Genomic DNA, 14,704 nt, shown 5'->3' with positions numbered 1-14,704 from the left:
CAACGTATAAATGTAAACAGACAAACACCGACTTTGTCTGCTGATGTCCGAGAAAATTACGAAAGAAGCGCAGCATCGTTTTAGACTGCCGAGAATACGTAAGTTCCCCTATTTGATTCAAAGTTACGTTTCACATATGTATATGCCAATGCCATGCCTTAAAATGGTCTTTTATTAAACGTAACCATAATTATATTTCACGCAGAAAGTTCACGATGGCAGATCTGCGAATCACTTTTAAGACATGTTTCACGAAAGAAATTCTAATAAATATGCGTTTCATGTAACAGTAATATTATGTATTGAACGTGTAATTAACTAGTTGGGAAAAAAAGTTTTAATGTTACGGTACAAATAAACGTAAAATTTTGCGTTTTATTGTGAAATGTAGAGAGCAATTGAGATTTAAATAGCTGTTTGGCCTTTTCTTGTAAAAAAAACATTTATAATTATTTCAACCGTACAAAACAGTAGAACAGATGGAAAGATAATTGTTAAAAATACATTTCGTTTTATACTTAACCTATTGGAAAATATGGTATTGTTACATCGAAATCTATTGATCGCATTATTCAAGGCGTGACTGTATTACAGCCAAACTCCCATGCCTACCTTCCTCGTACGGTGGAACGTGTAACTCTCAGATGAGGCTTAACCATCAGAGATTCCGGGTGGAACGTTAGTTTTGTAAAGTACCTAGTGTGAGATTTGATTGGAAGTAAGTTTTAACTGCTACGGAGACGAACCAGCCACTGACTGAAAGTCTCCTTAATAAAGATAAAATAAAAAAAAAAAAAAAATTAACTGCTTTAGAGTGTAATTTAAACTACTAGTACTAATAATTCAACTGCAGAAAAATTTAACATATCACTTTTGATTGCTGTTATTTTGCAGATCTCACATGGTACACGAACAAAGATGCGGTTGGTGAGCAAAGCAAAGCATATCAACATGGTTTTGAATCGCAAGATGACCTCTTTGAGCAGGCCAATATTCGCAACAGCTGGAAGCTATGGTAAGAAAGTGAAAAGTCTTATATCAACTAGCCATTGGGAAGTGTAGTGAAAATCCTAAAATAAGCTTTGAAATGTATTGGAAAAATGCTTGAAAAGTCCGAGGTGGTGTTATCAATACTAAAAATCAGATGGAACTACAAACAGTCTTGCACCATAAAGTATACAGTCAGGTATTGGTGGGCAGTATAATCTATCCACCGATACTAACCTGTTTAGATGCTTTGAGTTACTGCAAAAATGGCAGTGATTACCAATCTGCAAAAAACATGATCGTTAAGTCTTTCGCAATAGCATTGTCCAGTTATTACGTCATGTAAAAATGACCATTTTAGATTTTACCAATCAAAATAAATAGATTGATTGAATATTTTAGCTCAGTGTCCATATTTTAATTACTGCTCTGATAGTCTTAAAAATGTTATTATGCGTGGCGCGAAAAAATCTCGCGCCGACTATCTTAAAAAACGCTTGTACATCACCGCAGGTACTTCAAATTGTTTTGGTATCTTCTGCGCGATCATGCCATGGACAATCAGGAATAATCGCGCAGAAGACACCAAAACGATTTGAAGTACTTGCGGCGATCTACAAGCATTTTAAGAAGTTTTCAAGATCGACGTCGCGATAAATAATCGCGCAATGCACAGTATTTGAAAATGTATATTCGCTATGAAAGTTTTGAAAACATAATCGTATTCGGCGATGTCATTTTCCTCGCTTCTATCGGTTGCGGAGCACATGTGAAACATAAATTTTCTGTAGTGTCATCCATAACCATGGAAATCATTGTTTCGAAAATTTGAAAAATTTACGCATGAACAGAACTTCATTCTCGCAAAAAAAAAACTTGAATATCATTAGCTCATGAATATCTGTAAGAAGGAGAAGCACCATCTAAGCATTGAAAATGTTACATCGATAAATGTAAATATTCAAATATAGAGCTTTAAATATTCTTGATTCCAATGATAAATATTTGCTTTTGAATTAGGTAAACCTAACTGGTAGATTGATTGTATTATTTTATTTAGTAAATTGTGGGACCCGCATTATCAATGATCCTCCTGTTTACGGTACAGTAGATCTATGATCTTCTCTTGAAGACGTTCAATTTGTTTCAAACTGATTTCTGATTTGTATTGATCTTTGATTACAACTTTTGTTTTATTTTTACAGATTGGGAGAAGTTGAAACCAGCAGTACTTTCGAATCTCCAGATTTTCTAAAGAGGATCTGCTGAGAAACGGCAAACGATTGAACGGACCATGGCTTCAAATACACGATATGAGGGTGTGGGAACATTCGCTTGGTATTAAATTGTTCAAAAACGTGTGCTATCTTGGCGAGATTTGTTGACCAATCGCTTCCAATCTCGACGGGTTAGCAAACGCATAAATTGTAATATCCAATAGCATTTATTCTTAGTTTAAAAAAATATATAGTTCAATTGATAATGGATCCCGAACATCATTTTCTGATGGAAATGAATGTCAAAATACATTAAATGCTTACTGCTCGTATATGACAAACTTTCAATTATGATGCAGCAATTATGGTGTTGGTAGCTTATTCAACATATTTCCCGTAAGAACACGACCGGAGAATAGCATGACGATAATTAAATAGATTTATTATGCGCATGACACGCGATGAAACAACCCCCATTATCTACTGATAATCTTTTGGGTCACGTGTTTTCCAGCCCTATATATTGAAAAGTTTACATAATGGAAACATTCGAATCGAAATTCCGTAGAGTTATGAAATAACAAAAATAGATGGAAATGGTTTTTCTTGTAGCATGTAAGTGATGAAAACAATAACACTTGGTATTAGTTTTAAGACGTTTCTGGTAAAAATTGTATTATTATTCGACATATTGTTTTGAGATTATGTTTTGCAACCCCCTCGAAGTAAATACTCGTTACTGTTGGTAAAGGCTCAGCTTGTGCTTGTTCATCCGAAATCCCTTACGATAAGTTCTGACTCTTGATAAGGTAGTGGCAACTATTGCTCTAAAATGATTCATTTATTTGTTAGCAAATATCAAAGTATCTTTACAACACTGAGTTACTATGTTTTATCACTGTACACTCCCGTCCAAAAGTTTGGGTTCATTAGCATTAGCATTAGCATTAAGGGATGGTACACAAATTATGTCACGCTAAATTTCGACTTTTTAGACCCCCCCCCCCCCTTTGTCACGTTTTTTGTATGAGTCATTCGAAAATTTTGTAAGGCTTGTCACGCTTGGCTTGACCACCCCCCCCCCCCCCTCTTGGAGCGTGACTTAATTTTCACTTCCACACAGCATTTCATTGCACGAAGACCTTGAAATCACACTAATCACAAGTAAACAAAAAATCCGGGTGACGTAGTGCCGGCCAAACTACTGCGAATCACGTGAAAATCTCCCGTCCATAAGTTTGGGTTCATCCTCTAAAAAAACATACAAAAGTGTTTTGTCCATATCTCTGTGATTACACGTTTAATTGAAACTCTCGCGTTAGAAAGGCAATGAGTTGATCTTACTTAGTAGGTATTTTTACAAACACTTTTTTCAATTTTATTTACTAAATTTGCCAAAGTATAGTTCTGCACTAGAGCAGTTAAAATTTTAAAGTTTTGAATATCTAATCTCCCATATGCTCCTTACTATCTTTACCATAAAAATTGTGTTCTGTGAAATTTTCAGCTTTATAGGTGGTGATTTAAAGGTGGTCCAAAGAAAATGTAGGTGTATATGGAAATTACTATGTAGAAATTTTGAGAAATGCTAGTACTGTAATGTAAGTAGAAACTTATCATCCCATATTCAAAACTCATTCTTTGAACCATAATGAAGGATGTAGCTGTTTGTTTTGTTTGGGATTTTTGTACTTGTTTGCTGGGCCATAATCCAATTTTAGGCTATATAATAGCAAATAAACTCATGAATATCTCTCCAGCTATCCGTCGGATTAAATTTCTTTTTTTCCGCAAATTTCTTTTTGATGGTTTGAAGAACGAGTTTTTACTATGGGATAATAAGTTTGTACTTACATTACAGTAGGGCAAGTGTACCATTAGTGGTGCACCTAAGGGAAAACTGCTAAAACACGGTGTTAAGATCATGAAATATATGATTTTAACGTATCATTCGATAGATCTCAAATCCTTCTATCATTCAAATGTATAAAAATCACGATTTATTTGAAATTTCCCTGCAAAAAGCCTTGCACCAATAATAGGAACACTGTTCCTTTAGTGGAGGTATATTTTAAGGATGGTTCCTTTAGTGGCGCAAACCATTGATTTCTTATGGGACCCTCCACTATGGGTACTGATGCACCACTATAGGTGCAAAGGAGCAAAAAAATTAAGCAAAATAATTGTTTTAAACAGTTTTACGGTTAAATTTCATGAATATTATTCGATTACTTGTGTCATTTTCGCATCGTGCATAATACAAAAATATCACATAATCATTTATTAGCGCGAAACATGCCAAAACACACTACCTCCACTATTGGAGCTACCTCCACTAAGGGAGCGTTTGCCCTACTAGCGTGTTTGGAACATAATTTCTCCATAGTAATTTCCATATAAACCTACATTGTCTTTTGGCCACCTTTAAATCACCACCTAGAAAGCTGTTAATTTCACAGAACACTATTTTTATGGTAAGGATGGTAAGGAACAGGGGCCTTCCTTAGCCGAGTGGTTAGCGTCCGCGGCTACATAGCAAAGCCATGCTGAAGTTGTCTGGGTTCGATTCCCGGTCGATCCAGGATGTTTTCGTAATGGAAATTTTCTTGACTTCCCTGGGCATAGAGTATCATTGTACCTGGCACACGATATACGAATGCGAAAATGGCAACTTTGGCAAAGAAAGCTCTCAGCTAATAACTGTGGAAGTGCTCATTGAACACTAAGCTGAGAAGCAGCTGGGACAGAGCCTGACGTCAATGCCAAGAAGAAGATGGTAAGGAACATATAGGAAATCGGATTCTCAAACATAATTACATTTTGAACCGCTCTAGTTCAGAGCTTTACTTTGGCACTTCCATGATTCACTTTCAATACGACGCATATTGTGGCCAACTATGAGTTTTATAGCTTTCAAAAAACCCCACTGTCGAAGTGAATCAAAAGTGCCAAGTATTGGATCCATCTCCCTACATTCCGTATCATTATATTTTTATTTTTCTAAAAGGATACCCTCATGAAACACTTTACCTAAATGAGAAATGACGGAATGTCCCACTTACCCGGATTCTCACTTGCCCCAGGATTCTTTATTCAATTTTCAATTTTTGACATCTGACAAAAAATACTGATGTTGTTTTCGTTTCTAGGAAATGGGTCGGTGATCAACATATAAACAAACCGGTTGTAGTTCGGTCGAACTTGAATCGAGTTGGGGTTGAAACTGTGAATTAGAATGGTTTTCACCAGTTCCAACTCAGGCTAAATACGAATTCGACATTAATTTCTGCAATAAGTTTTCATTCTGGCACGATAAATGGCTGGGCATGGCGTACCATTCGTACCTTGAATACCGGCAGGAATAAAATAGATCCCTTTGTGTGGTCTTTAGCCTCTTGCCCAGCAACTCCTATCCCTACTTCCTCGTGGTACTGGCCGGGTTACGAGCAACCTTAGGGAAGATCGGGTAACCAACCCCGGTGGGAACTCTGGTCGTATGCTGACAGGGAAGGGAGGTTTGCTTCTGCAAACCTGGAGCATATGTACTCCATGTTAGGAGCGGCTCACAACAGGGTCTGTTCCCCATGTCATGGGCTGCTGATCATCGTCCGAGTGCCAAAAAGGACTCTAAGCTAAACTGCGCACTATGGTCCTCCGATTATTTAGGGGGAATGGTCTTCCGGATATCTAGGGGGGTTGGTGTCAGGCCCTGCAAGCCAACGGTAAAACACATCAGCACAGGAACGTCAACGAGAGAATACGGACAAGAACAATCGGCAAAGACCACAGCGACGGAAATGGACTAGCGATTTTTCGGGATGTGGAACTGAAAATCCCTCAACTTCATCGAAAGCTCTCGCATACTCTCCGATGTACTGAAGACCCACGGTTTCAGCATCGTAGCGTTGCAGGAGGTGTGCTAGACAGGAGCAATAGTGCGAACGTTTAGAGGTAATCATACCATCTACCAAAGCTGCGGCAATACACGTGAGCTGGGAACAGCTTTTATAGTGATGGGTGATATGCGGAGGCGCGTGATCGGGTGGTGACCGATCAATGAACGAATGTGCAAGTTAAGAATCAAAGGCCGATTCTTTAACTTCAGCATAATTAACGTGCATAGCCCACACATGATAACAAGTACGCATTTTACGCGCAGCTCGAACGCGAGTACGACCGCTGCCCAAGCCACGACGTCGAGATTATCATAGGAGATTTGAACACTCAGGTTGGCCAGCAGGAGGAATTCAGACCGACGATTGGAAAGTTCAGCGCTCACTGCAGTGCACTGGGTGACCAACGAGAACGGCATAGAATATGGCCATTCCACTATGGGCTAGGGACGCAATCTGGCGGGACAAAATTAATAATAATTCGATAACGAAGCATTTCCAGCATTTGGTGTCTTAGGCAAAGATTTTTGTAACAACGAGGGCCATCTATGTGGAATTTTGACGTCTTCGAGATAGTTGTTTATTTTATCATAATGAATCGGATCGGATATGTGGAACGGAGATCAAGAAACGATTGGTTCGACGAGAAGTGCCAAAAGGTTTTTGGAGGAGAAGAATGCTGCGTGGGCTGCAATGCTGCAGCATGGTACGCGGCAAAACGTGGACCGATACAGACAGAAACGGAAACAGCAAACCCACTTATTCCGGGGCAAAAAGCACCGCCTGGAAAGGGACGGACCTGGTGTAGTGGTTAGAATACACGCCTCTCACCCCGAGGACCTGGTATCGAATCCCATCCCCGAGATAGTCACTAAAAATTATAGTGACGACTTCCTTCGGAAGGGAAGTAAAGCCGTTGGTCCCCAGGGCTAAAAATCTCGTTAATAAAGATAGAAAAAAAAAAACCGCCTGGAAGAGGTGGAATGCCATGGAGTTACTGTACCGTTCTCAAGAAACGCGGAAGTTCTATCAGAAGCTCAACACATACCGCAAAGGCTTCGTGCCGCGAGCTGAAATGTACCGGGATAATGATGGAAGCATCTTGACGAAAGGACGCGACTATGATGAACACCTGAATGACTCAGAGAACACAGGCACATAAGGTCATTCAGCGAAGGCGATGGCTACGTCAACACAGCGGGCAGTGGAAACAAGCCAGCTCCCACGATGCGGGAAGTTAGGGATGTCATTCAACGGTTCAAAAACAACATGGCCGTTGGCAAGGATGGTATCGGAGCCGAACTCATCAAGATGGGCCCGGACAGATTGGCCGCTTGTCTGCATCGGCATTAGAATCTGGGAAACGGAAGCTACCGGAGGAGTGGAAGTAAGGCGTTATATGCCCTATCGACAAGAAGGGCGACAAACTGGAGTGTGAAAATTATCGTGCAATCACTAATAGTGATTCACTATCCTAAACGCCGCCTACAAACAGCTTTCCCGGGAACACAAGATTGATTAGACCAACAATGTTACGGTGGCGCATCATCAGGGGAAGTCGTGCCTACTATGGGCCCCAGAAGACACTGCGGTCAAGAAAGATTCACCCCAAATGCACGATGTACAAAACGCTCATAAGACCGGTAGTCCTCTACAGGCATGAGACGTGGACTATGCTCGAAGAGGACTTGCAAGCTAGAGCTGGTAGGATACGCTAGGCAGGGCATGTTGCAAGAATGGTTTTATCAAGTTAATTGATGTAAAACCAAAAAAAAAAGGTTTTCTTTCTGACATGAGTCTAATTGCTGCAGTCAAATTGAGTAGTTGGTATTTTGATATAAAATCGTCATATATGAGGGCGTTTGAATTTCATGTTGAAGAGGTCATTCATACAAAACGTCCATTCTAGAAAACATCTCAGTCCAGTTTGAACTTGGGGTACATTTTTAAAAATTCAATAGATATAGGGGGAGATCCCCCAGTGCCGGACAGCACCCAATACCGGACAAAGCCGAAACATTGAGAAATCATGGTCCAATCAAGATGGTGTATTAGTAGAAAAAAAGCTATTATGTAGACTAATGATTGCGTAGAAGAACACATCCTTGAAATATGCATGCCTTTTTAAAAAAGTAGAAAAGTTTGAAAATCTTCAAAAAATTGACGCATCCACTTAATTTTGAGCCAATTTAGTAAATATTTTGAATATGAAAAAATGCTTTGGATCCCGCAAGCATGATCGAACATAATTTATTATTATATATATTTTTTTTAATTTATTATTTTATATTATTTATATAATTATAATGTGATAGTATGAATGTATTTTGTACCTTAATTGAACTAAATATGGACAAATTACAATTTTGGTTAAGCACCTCCTGTCCCCCAGTTTCGGACAGCTTGATTTGTTATATGATATCTTTGTAATTATTGCATCAGTGTCTCAGAATACTTTCATTTTTCATGGGTTCCGTCGATCATGGTATCAAATATGCAATAAAATTAAGAATAATGAACATTCAGAACAACATCGTAAAATGTGCTATTTTTCATCATATATGAAAGAGGTTTTTGATAGGCATCTTGCAAACTAAGAAAAACTCAAATTATTCTTGTAAATTTAGCAAATGAATTTAATTGGTAATTATAAACTATTCCTATAGTGTACACTAGAAATCCTTTATAAGAGAGATTCGCGGAAGCTGACATTTCTGTCAAAGTGTGAGCCAATCGAGCAGCGAGAGCTGTCAAAGTGTGAGCCACACGAACATGCGTTATGTTTGTTTTGAACTTTTCTTGAGGAGTAATGTAATCCGCTTGAAATTATTTCGGTAAAAGCAATTTTGCATGAAGCAAAAAAATGAAATGTTTTACTTTTTTGAATTTTTGTCAATGCGATTTTTAGTTTTTGATTTTTTCGGCTGTTTATTAGTTTTGATATGTAGCTCAAAAATCTATAGCGAAACAAAATACACAATGAGGAAGTCATGTCCGTGTTACAGTATTATTCTCGACGCCGAGCAAAATCAGCACTGCTGGTCTGTTGCCAAATCATTCCATTTTATTTCCGCTTATCTCTCTATAAAGGATCACTAGTGTACACATTCGATGATGTGCAAATTTACAGAATTCGAGGCATTTCCAGATCTTGTCCGGTATTGGGTGCCACCTTTCGAGATCGATCAATTTGGTACGAAAAGTCATCATCAAAATGCAATATCAAAATTCATATTTATATTTTCAAATTTATTTTTGTACACTATAAAAATGATAATATTTATCATAAATGGGTAACACGAGCCCATAAAATGAATATTTTTCGAATTATGAATTAAGTGGCTTAAGTGTCCGGTACTGGGGGATCTCCCCCTATGAGAAAAAAATATGGGCCCATCTATGGCCGAGTGGTTAGAGTTCGTGGCCATAAAGCAAAGCAATGCTGAAGGTGTCTGGGTTCGATTCCCGGTCGGTCCAGGATTTTTTCGTAATGGAAATTTCCTTGACTCCCCTGGACACAGAGTATCATCGTACCTGCCACACGATATACGAATGCGAAAATGGCAACTTTGGCAAAGAAAGCTCTCAGTTAATAACTGTGGAACTGCTCATAAGAACATCAAGCTGAGAAGCAGGCTCTGTCCCAATGAGGACGTTAATGCCAAGAAGAAGAATGAGAACAATCTCGAAAGCCATAATCTTCTTCTTCTTCTTCTTTCTGGCGTTACGTTCCATCTGGAACAAACCCTGCTTCTCAGATTAGTGTTCTTATGAGCACTTCCACAGTTGTTAACTGAGAGCTTTCTTTGCCGATTGACCATTTTTGCATGTGTATATCGTGTGGCAGGTTCGAAGATACTCTATGCCCTGGGAATCGAGAAAATTTCTTTAGATCCTCGACTAGCGGGATTCGAACCCACGACCCTCAGCATGGTCATGCTGAATAGCTGCGCGTTTACCGCTACAGCTATCTGGGCGAGAGCCATAAGTAACCTTGAAATAGAGAAATATTAAAACTATAATTTTCCAACTCAAGTTTTTTCTTTTTTTATATTTTGTCAAACTTTGAGAAAATTTTTCGCACTTGATAGAATAAAACGGCATCGACTGCCAAACGTTAACCATACAAAGTAGAGGCACACTTTACGAACGTGACTGCGCGAGCTGAAGCCAGCTTCGTAGACGCTTTGCGTGGGACTGTAGTTTGGGGGTGTTTAAGTTGGTCTGGCGCGATACGAAACCCGTTCGCGTTGAGGTGTAGATTCATGGACAAGTTTGGCGATGAATCTGGGAAGTTCAATCCCAAGCACAGTCAGTGTAGGTAAAAAAATGATGCTGTTTTCAATTACGTAGCCGGATGAGGGTACGTTATGAATCAGCGAACGGCTGTTACTGGTGCAGCACCCACGCTTATAACAGCTAAACTGCACAGTTTGCAGAATACATTTATTCATAATTAAAATCGAACTGCTTTGCTTGAAATTATATTTGGAATGCAATTTTCAGTGTTTGAGCTTTCCTATTTTTCCATTTTTCCTATGATAATCGAATAAAAATTCGTTTACTTTTGAACGTTGTGAGCATTTCAAAAGACACATATCTCACTGTAAAATGACAGTTTTTGGAAAAAAAAAGATTTATTTTTAGCATTTTCTTAAAAATTACACCTCTTCTGAATGCAACCTTCCTAGACAACGTAATGATGTCTTAACAACAATTTTTGTTATGTTAACATTTTTTGTTTGTTTTGTGCATCTATACAGCGCCTGATATAGATTGGAAGCATTAAAATGCCTGCTTCAACACTGACATTTATGAAAACGAAACAGCTTGGAAAAATTAAACGACAGTGTAATTTTTATTTTTTTAAATAGACTTCGAACGTTAGTTATTCCTGCAGATTAGTGGTCGAATACGTGAGTAGGACACAAGACAACCATGTTTCGATTCCAAGCTGGTGCACCTTGGGCAAAACAGCTCTGATAAAACATTTTTTTTTTAAATGGAAGGGTGAATTTTTCAAAAGTTGAAAGATGGCTAAGGATGAAAGAAACTCGATTTGTGGATGATCATCAACAACTATGTCATTGACCGCAAAAGAAGAAATAAAGAAAACTATGTGTAATAAAAGCGCAGTTTTTTAATCCAATGAATTTATTAAAGTGTACAATGGCAGGTTTTACAAGTAATTACATATTGACTAAACAAACTTAATTTGAATTTTCAGGAAGGTTTTCCCTTCACTTCCTATGTTGACTGAAAATTAATAGTTATACAAATTTCATTAAGGTCTGCTTTCTTTCGTGTTCTATACCGAGCTCTTGTTTGTCGCTTGATATGTTTTTTAAAACAAACTTCTTGTTGGTGACGATTCGATATTGTTTTTTTTTTTTTTAAAGTAAATTGCAACTCAACATTTCTCCATCGTTTCCAACTTGTTTGCTATAATAGAACATATCAAGCGTGTGCTAGAATAAGGGCGTAAGTCGCATGATCGATTTCTCTTCATCGATCCTCTCTTCTGTGAATAATGGTGACAAGATGCGGATTTGTCAGCACTTTTTCACTTCAGGGCGCTAGGTACCGATGTAATCTTGCTTCCTGAGGTGAATAAATGCTGACAAATCTGCATCTTGTCACCTTTATTCACAGAAGAGAGGATCGATGAAGAGAAATCGATCATGCGACTTACGCCCTTATTCTAGCACACGCTTGATATGTGTTCCTTTTTGGTGGTGGCTTTCCTAATATCGTTCACAGAAAGAAAAATCCATGTAAATTTCAGCGTAAAATCATGCACATAAAGGGAATGCCAGATTTGTCACAAATTTACATGACACATCATGTAATATTACATCAACATCATGTAAATTTATGCGATTTGTCACGTAATCGGTTAGAGTCCATGCTAGATTACACGATATATAGCGGAAACTTACATGATGCCATTGTAATTTTACACGATGTGACGTGTAAATTTGCGACATATCTGACATTCCCTTCATGTGCATGATTTACGCTGAAATTTACATCGATTTTTCTTTCTAAAATATGGTTAGTGTGTTACACGGAGAAATATTTTTTCCTAATTTTTGAGTTTACTTTACCCAAAATTAAGTATATCGATTATAGTTTCAACCCAAAATCTCTCGGTTTTCTCTTTCTCCCACACGAATGTTGTTAAAAATAGAGAGAGCTGCATCTACCCAATGGGGGTACCCCCATTGGCCCAATAAGCCAAATTTGGGTAAATGCAACTTTTCTTATGTTTGGTCGAAAGAACTCCATTTTGCGTTAAATCAACCCAAAATTGAGTATATTTTTCTAATGGAATTAAAGCCAAACTACCTAGTGGGGACCTTGGAAATTTAGCCAAAATTGAGTTATTGGGCTCAACTACGGAATTGCGTTGAAACAACCCAAAATTGAGTTGAATTCCGTCTTCGGAAAATTTTCCATACAAAAAGTGTTACGGGGGGGGGCGGGGGAGGTGGTCAAAAATTTTCAATTTTAGCGTTACGTAATAAATGGATGCCGCCTGATGGCAAGACGAAGTTTGCCGGCACCGACTGAAGTGTTAACAATGAACATTCGCATACATCACGTCAGCACAAATTGGTGCGCTACACCCGATGACATGCTAAACATTGCGTTGTGTTGCGATGCGAGCGACTGCTGTTGCTTTGCTGGTGATGCGGCGGCGGGCTCACCCGATGCTGCTTTCGATTCGGGTTTCGGTTTCGGGCTTTCTTGTGCCGGTAGTGGTAAGTAACCGAAACGAAGAGCGGAGAGAGAACGGACACAACGGTATGCGTGTGGTTGACTACAGTCGTACTCGTATACACACACGACGCCCCATTTTTTTTATGGATTAACATATGACAATACCGCAAGAGCCATTGTCGAACTTTAGCGTCGATAATATCCTGGAATTTCCAAATTCACATGTAGCGCGAACTCTTAATTTTGAACTTTTTCTTGATTCTACCGGGCTCTCCATAGTACTAATGGTGTACTATGTTAATGTTAATGTAATATATCGTGTATGTTGTGCTGCGAAGTATTCCACTCAACAGCTCGTAGATTTATTACCATAAAAAAGGCCCATGCCTGGTTGGAAATCGAAAATGGGCCAAGCATTTAAACGCATAATTTATTCCATATTTTTGACAGTTTTCAGAATCAAATCGATTATTAACGTGCAAGTTCAAATTTTGCACGAGAACGGAGTAGACAGTGAACTTGCGAGCTGGAGACTGCCGTTGCTCTCGAACGCCAAGTTCAGATCGCAATACACTACAATGGAAATTAAAAATAGATTTTGGTATTCACTTGGAAAATATTTCTTGAATCAACAATAAAATCAATTTAATATAATAAAATATATTATGTCATGGTTTGAGCACCTTACAAACAACTTTGGCAGGGTAAGATATCGTGAAATCTGTCAGAACAATCTGCGCTTAATTTTCTGCTCATTTTAGAGTTCAATGATTACTCCATTCCATAAATTGAACTGAACGCGTTAAAATGCATCACTGTTAACGTGTAATAGTAAATCGACACTCGACAAGCAAGAAATTACATTGAGTACTCTAATCACTGAGAAATAGGAATTGAAAATGTGGTGAACAATATTTACATCGATTTTTCTCAGAATCAATGATCTGAGGTTTTTTTTCCTTTTGAAGAATCCTACAACTTTAGACAAAACTCATTTTTATTCAATAATATGGCAGAGCATGTTCTTCCGAATGCCTTGTCAAATTTTTCCACTTAAGTAACGATAAATACATAATTAAAATTCAAGTTCAAAAATTAGGTCAAAGTTTCAACTTTCACGTTTACTTCGTCGACCAAAATGCCACAGAAGTTTTAATTTTTACACAAGATGTTCATCTATCGAGCGTGTGCTAGAATAAGAATGGAAGTAACATGATTCCTCATCATGGCTCTTTTCTTCTGTGATTGAACTTCATTCAATGAAGGTGACGAGATGGAAGCAAACTTGAGACCTAATGTGAAACAGTGTTATAGTTCATATTCACATTAGGGGTCATGCACAAATTACGTCACGCTCCAAGGGGGGAGAGGGGGTCAAGCCAAGCGTGACAAGCCTTACAAAATTTTCGGAGGACTCATACAAAAAGCGTGACAAAGGGAGGGGGAGGGGGTCAAAAAAGTTGGAATTTACCGTGACATAATTTGTGTACCATCCCTTAGGTCTCAAGTTAGCTTTTCTGATACTATGATAAAGCGTTATGGTGTAGAAATTGAATACGGAAAATCATCAGTTGATCATGTTACTTACGCCCTTGATATGGTGCAGACAGACTTCGTTTTATCCGATTTTTATACGATGTATCGTTTTCACCTGAATGAGACAATAATTAGGCACTTTACCTTAACCACCTTCGCGTAGAGCATGACGCATACCGGCTCACCACCACTACTCCCACACCATTCAAGCTTTTTCGTCGGATTGCGTGTGGTGTAGCAACGAGACGACTCTCTCTCTCGCCGCATCGTCCGATTCGAACTGAAAACCCGAAACGACGATGTGTATGCATATGCATATCCGTATTCGTCCCGCCTGTGTGTCGGTGT

General features: G+C 38.5%; 1 long non-coding RNA gene across 1 annotated transcript; it reads left to right on the top strand.

Annotated features, from left to right (window-relative positions):
- The first annotated feature begins 597 nt into the window (after positions 1-597).
- LOC110679079 lies at positions 598-2,954 on the top strand. The gene is made up of 3 exons (XR_002502196.1): positions 598-718; positions 895-1,015; positions 2,193-2,954. It is a non-coding gene; the product is annotated as an uncharacterized LOC110679079 (long non-coding RNA).
- The last annotated feature ends 11,750 nt before the right edge of the window (positions 2,955-14,704 follow it).

The sequence above is a fragment of the Aedes aegypti genome, chromosome 3 (assembly GCF_002204515.2).
Source record: "Aedes aegypti strain LVP_AGWG chromosome 3, AaegL5.0 Primary Assembly, whole genome shotgun sequence".
In the NCBI taxonomy this organism is placed as follows: domain Eukaryota; kingdom Metazoa; phylum Arthropoda; class Insecta; order Diptera; family Culicidae; genus Aedes; species Aedes aegypti.
The sequence above is the reverse complement of the archived record's forward strand: the minus strand, read 5'-3'. Positions and strand labels throughout refer to the sequence as shown.